Raw genomic sequence first — 6,628 nt, forward strand, 5'->3', positions numbered from 1 at the left:
TTGTGCATTTGAACCGTTAAGTATGTGTTAGATATTTAGAAATGCATATGAGTTTAGTTGAGTATTCGTTGTAATAATTCCATGCTGGACTAACAGAATAGTTTCTATTAGTTTAGTTAATTTTTGGTTTTCCTAGATCTGTATAAATGGTATTTTCAAGCTGTGATTAATTAGGCCGTAGACTGTTAAAGTAGTGTGATACTTCTTCTCATCATGGGAGCTTTATATTTAGTAGTGATGATGTGAGTTAATCTATAATTCTGAGTTTGAGTGGTTGTGCGTGGGTTCGAAATCAGAAAGTTAAAAGTAGATATGAGAGATGTAATTCGTAAGGTTAATTTAGGCAATCCATTTTCATCCAGCATCCTTAATTCTCGAGTTTCAATTCTCATATGTGGTCACGTTAGTGTTTAATCAAAGTTCATGAGTCAGCATTTAATAAAAATGAGTCATAGTAGGAAATTTGAAATTTGAACTAGTATGCACCATGTTTGAAATTGTGATCATAGGCAGTTTACGTGGGTCATGAAATTTGAAATCAGTTGCTTTCCAACTCATGTTTAATGTTGCATTGAATTTATTTTACTGGCTAGTTAATTTTAGTAGTAGATTTATCAGATTTGTGTTCTTAATTAAATTGAAATTCCATTTAGTGTAAAAGACAGGGGTTAACAGGCTAGTCCCTAAACGTTTGGGCCTCAGGATAATTGATGCACGGCCCAGGCCAGTTTTGGCCCCTTTCTCATTTAGGCCTGGGCCAAGGTCTGTTTTGGCCGATTTTATGGTGTATATCTTGTTTTAAATTCCCTCTGCTGGGCTCACATCGGAGCCCAATGGTCGGATGTTGGTGCAAAAATATTACTTAGTTTGCATCAGTCCAGTAACAAATTAATTAGGACCTTTCGTTTATTTTAGAGACAAATTAAGTAGAAAACTATAGATTGCTCTAGGTTTGCACTTTAAAATAATAAAACGGGATGAGTCTCGCTAAACAAAATACATAAATTGCGGGGCCCTCGATAATTGTATATATTAAAATACTTAGATTTCGGGATGGGCCGTTTAGCGAATTTCACAGCCTTCCCCAAAATAATAACATGTTAGTATCTTTAGGCACGTATTTTAATAACATTAACTCTCTAAACTCGGGTGCACATTTATGTGACCCAAATCCAAATCCCAACGATGTTAAAGTATCTCCAAAAACTACGGGTGCATTTATGTGACGTGGTTCAAGACTTGTTTTAATGACGTTGCAATTTTCTTTAAAAAATGAATAAAAGCAGTTAAGGTTAAAATTTGCACATAGGTTCATAATTGTTAAAATCAGATAATTTAAGCCAAATATAACAGTTGAGCGACTGTGCTAGAACCACGGAACTCGGGAATGCCTAACACCTTCTCCCGGGTTAACAAAATTTCTTACTCAGATTTCTGGTTCGCGGATTGTAATACAGAGTCAATCTTTTCCTCGATTCGGGATTCAACCGGTGAATTGGGACACCATAAATCTCCCAAGTGGCGACTCTAAATCTTTAATAATAAATCCCATTTCGATTGTCCTTTAATTGAAAAAACTCCCTTATGCCCTTGCGGGTGTAGGTAAAAAGGAGGTGTGACAAAGGGTACCAGTCTAATACCCTATAGAAGCCCTACTCCGTTCAATTGTGCATGCATCACTGTCAAAACCTAGCCGAGTCAGTTATGTTGTCCACATAATGACTCTTTTAGATAGCCTTTTCCAAAGTCCACTAGGTTTCCTTGGAACCTAAACGGACACTACCATGTTCTGTGCATTTGTTTGGAGAACTAAATGCTTCTTATGCCAATTATTGATATTTAATAGTCGAGTCTGGCGGGGGTAAGGGCCTAACGTTTTTGTTTTGCAGAAAATGAGGCACAAGGCCCCCAGTTTTGGTATGGTTAGCATACCCTCACTCTTGCTAGACTGGTGGAGGAGTCTTCCATCAAATGACCAAATCAATGAGTGGAAAGAGAGGGTCGCCAAAGCTAGCGAAAAGTTGGAATATCTGGAATACAATCTGCTGGAATTGGAAGGAAAAGTGAGGAAGAGAGTCACCGACTGCCAGATTGCTGAGGGAAACAAAGGAGAACACATGGCAAAGGCAATTTTACTGGTGAACCTACGCGAACTGGAGGATCTGATCAACGAGAGCATTCAACCTGAGCAAGGTCCTTCTGGGACCAAATAGATAGGAATTTACTTTTCGCTTTATAAAATGTAATAAGTCCCATGTCCACTAGTAATATTTTATTTTCGGTTATTTAGTATCATTTTGGGATTCGTCTTATTTTTATCAATAAAATGAGGCAATTAGCATTATAAGTTATCCAAATCAATTTGTCGCTAGGCCTACCTTGGGGACAACGAGGCTCCCAAATTAGGACACGGTTTATATTCTCGCACTATGTGTTTAAATATCGCAACATCTTTTCCTTATAATCCGCACTAACTTGTTACCTTTTTGTTTATTTACTCCCCCCCAAAGGTTAGTTCGTGCACTCTAGCATCGTTATCATACTCCACAAGATCCAAGGGCCCTCCCCCACTCCTCCTCTTAGTCCCGTCAGAAACATGCACAAAGGAAAAATGGAGGATCTGAGCAACATCAGAAAGGAAAACTCGGTTGAACGGGTAGAAATCACTCAGGGTACTCATGTCTCCAAAGAAGGTGCATCCCAACTCGAGCAGAAACTGCTGAAATTTCAGGAAGAACTTGATCATGTCCGGAATTTGGCAAGCTTGTCGTTTTCCCTCACCACCCTAGATATCAACTTTCCTAACACTCAAAACCCCACACCTCCACAAAACATCCTGAAACCACAAAACTATCCCGCTCCCCATCACCACTGTAACACTTGCCACACTTCCAACAACACCCCTATGCTCATCCCTGAACCACTAAACTCCATAAATGATCATCTCCACACTCACCATAACACCCCTATCTATGTGGAAACCATACCACACTCCATTCAACCCGTCTCAAGCACGCCTGAGTCTGATGACAAAGACTCCCTTATCAGGAACCTGGCCGCAGAACTCAAGAAGTTGACTAGCCGAGTTCAGGGTGTTGAAGGAAGCAAGGGAATTGAGGGGTTGAACTACGAAGACCTCTGCATACAACCAGATGTCGAACTGCCCGATGGGTACAAACCTCCTATGTTCAAAATATTTGATGGTACAGGGGATCCCAGAGTCCATTTAAAGACATACTGTGACAAGCTGGTCGGAGTAGGGTAGGACGAAAAGATTCACATTAAGCTTTTTATGAGAAGTCTGAAAGGAGATGCTCTGTCTTGGTACATTAGACAAGACCCAAAGAAGTGGTCGAATTGGGTAAGTATGGCATCCGATTTCATACACAGGTTCAGGTTCAACACGGAGAATGTGCCAGATGTGTTCTACATCCAGAACCTAAGGAAGAAATCCATAGAAACTTTCCGCGAGTATGCCACTCGTTGGAGATCAGAAGCTGCTAAGGTCAGACCGACTTTAAAAGAAGAACAAATGAACAGGTTTTTCGTCCGAGCTCAAGACCCACAGTACTACGAAAGGCTGATGCTGATTGAAAATCAGAAATTTTCTGACATCGTCAAGCTAGGGGAGAGGATCGAGGAAGGTATCAAAAGTGGTATGGTCACAAACCTTGAAGCTTTGCAGGCTACCAACAAGGCTCTACAGTCTGGTGGCACGTCCAAGAAAAGGGACGTGAGTGCCATGATGGTTGCACAGAGAACAAAATCCCCAATCAAATACCAAACCTAACCAATACCTCCACTCACATATCAACTTACCCTAAATTACCAAGCACCCTCGCCCTCTTACCAAGCTCCACCACCTACCTACTAGTCACCACCACCCACATATCAACCTACTTCACCTATATACTCCTAACCTGTACACGTCTACCAAGCCTACAATGCTCAACCCTCTCATTATCACTCACCTCCCACTCGCCAAAACTTTCCTAGACCCCGACTAAATTTGACCGCAGACCTCCTAAACAATATATCGCCATTGCTTAACCAATTGACCATCTATATGAAAGGCTCAAAGATGCTGGTTATGTCACCTCTATCCCTACCATAACCCCCGAAAACCCCTCCCAATGGGTAAACCCAAACAAAACTTGTGCATACCATTCCAGCATGAAATGACATACCATTAATGAGTGCCGCTCTCTGAAGGATAAGATCCAAGCTTTGATTGACAACAATATCATCGTGGCAAAAGAGCCCGCTTCGAATGTCTGCAACAACCCTCTACCAGACCATAAGGGCGGAGGCGTTCACATGATTGAGATAGAAGATGATTGGTACCCCAAAGGATCGATCAGGTTGATTGCAGAAGGTAACGATCCAAAGAAACCAACAGTCACCCTTAACCCGATTGTGGTCCAGATTCAACCTTCTGGGGACGCCGAGGTAAATATGTCTGTACCACTTGAGTTTGAAGCACCACCCCTGCAAAGATGCCAACACCAATTGAGGTCGAGTTTGGGTCCCCAAAGGCACCTGTACCATTTGAGGTTGCTGTATTACCTTCCAAAGCAAGGGTGCCTATTTCGGTAGCAATGACAACCATAACACCGTTCCACACAAAAGCCATACCATGGGATTACACAACCAAGTAAAGAAGGAAAGGGAAAACCAAGTTTGGAGAAGCAGTTGCGGCACAGGGTATGACAAGGACCGACAGGGTTTATACTTCAGAACACTTGGCTGAGTCGAGTAAGTAGGCATCTGGACGGCCAACCATCACTGAAGCTGGGCCCAACAACCTCTGGAGGAAGATACATGCCAAAGAGTATTCAGTCATTGATCAGTTGAACAAAACGCCAGCCTAGATCTCCATCTTAGCTCTGCTAAAAAGCTCCGATGCACATAAGAATGCCTTATTGAAGGTGATGAGTGAGGCGTATGTTCCAAGAAACATCACCGGAGGAGAAATGGAAAATATGATGGGACAGGTATTGGAGAGTCACAAAATCACTTTTCATTAAAATGAGTTGCCACCAGAAGGGCTGAGCCACAACAAGGCATTGCACATCACCGTGCAATGTGAGGATTATTTCATCACCAGAATCCTGATTGACGGAGGGTCCAACCTCAACATTTGTCCATTGGTAACTCTAAGGACATTGGGAAAGAGCCTGCACGAGATCAAGGATGGGGCCATCAATGTCAATGCTTTCGACGGTTCCCAAAGGTCCACTATTGGGGAAATTAGTTTGTGCTTGCAAATGAGGCCTACTTGGTTCGAAGTTGATTTTCAAGTTATAGACGTGCCGACATCTTACAACTTGCTGTTGGGACGACCGTGGATTCATGCCGCTGGAGCCGTAGCGTCAACACTGCATCAAGCAGTGAAATGTGAGTGGAATCACCAAGAGGTGATCATTCACGGTAATAGTAGCAAACCCATATATAGTCTCCAGACCATCCCAACAATCGGAGGAAGAAGAAAGATAGGTGGGGAGACATATCACCACATCGATCGAGTCAACGCCGTCGACAAGGATAAATGGTGAGACAACAAAATCGAAAGCATATTGAACTGGTGCGGATATGAGCCGGGCAAAAGACTTGGCACTAATCGAAAGCACCATCTTTCATTTTTACTAGTTGACTTTCCCTTTGCCTTTTAAAATTTCGCAATAAGATCTTCAATGTTCAAAACAGTTATGGAATTTTCCAAAGCATTTCGATTTTTCTTATGAATCTCACTCTTATTACTTTCTCTCATTTACTTTATTTACAGTATTACTATTACTTATCTTGATGAACCAACGACTGTGACATGTAATGAGACAATGTAACAAACGGACTCAGATGAAGATGATATACCAGAAGAAGCTGTTAAACTGGTTAAGGGTTTTGAGAACAAACCTAAGTCCAACCTGGACGAGACCGAGATTGTTAACCTGGGAGATGCAAAAAATGTCAAAGAAACTCGGATCAGCGTTCATCTGTCATCGTCAGAAAAGGAAGAATACATAGAATTTTTGAAGGAATATGAGGACATATTCGCCTGGTCGTATGACGACATGACTGGTTTGAGTACATCTATTGTGGCGCACAAGCTGCCAACTGATCCAACATGCCCACTAGTAAAGCAGAAGCTCAGGAAACTCAAGCCTGACATGAGTTTGAAAATCAAGGAAGAAGTCAACAAGCAAGTCAAAGCTAAGGTTCTTAGAGTAGTAGAGTATCCAACATGGTTAGCCAACATCGTGCTAGTACCAAAGAAGGACAGGAAGGTCAGAGTCTGTGTCGACTACCGGGACCTCAACCGGGCCTGTCCCAAAGAAGACTTCTCCTTACCAAACATACACATTCTAATTGACAACTGCGCCAAACACAAGCTGCAGTCATTTGTTGATTGTTTTGTTGGGTATCATCAGATCTGGATGGATAAAGAAGACGTTAAGAAAATGGCCTTCATTACGCCATGGGGAATATATTGTTACAAGGTGATGTCGTTTGGGTTAAAGAATGTTGGGGCCACCTACATGAGGGCCATGACTACCATTTTCCATGACATGATACACAAATAGATTGAGGTGTATGTAGATGATGTCATCATAAAGTTCAAGAAAGCCAC

This window comes from Nicotiana tabacum, chromosome 22 (assembly GCF_000715075.1).
Source record: "Nicotiana tabacum cultivar K326 chromosome 22, ASM71507v2, whole genome shotgun sequence".
In the NCBI taxonomy this organism is placed as follows: Eukaryota; Viridiplantae; Streptophyta; class Magnoliopsida; order Solanales; family Solanaceae; genus Nicotiana; species Nicotiana tabacum.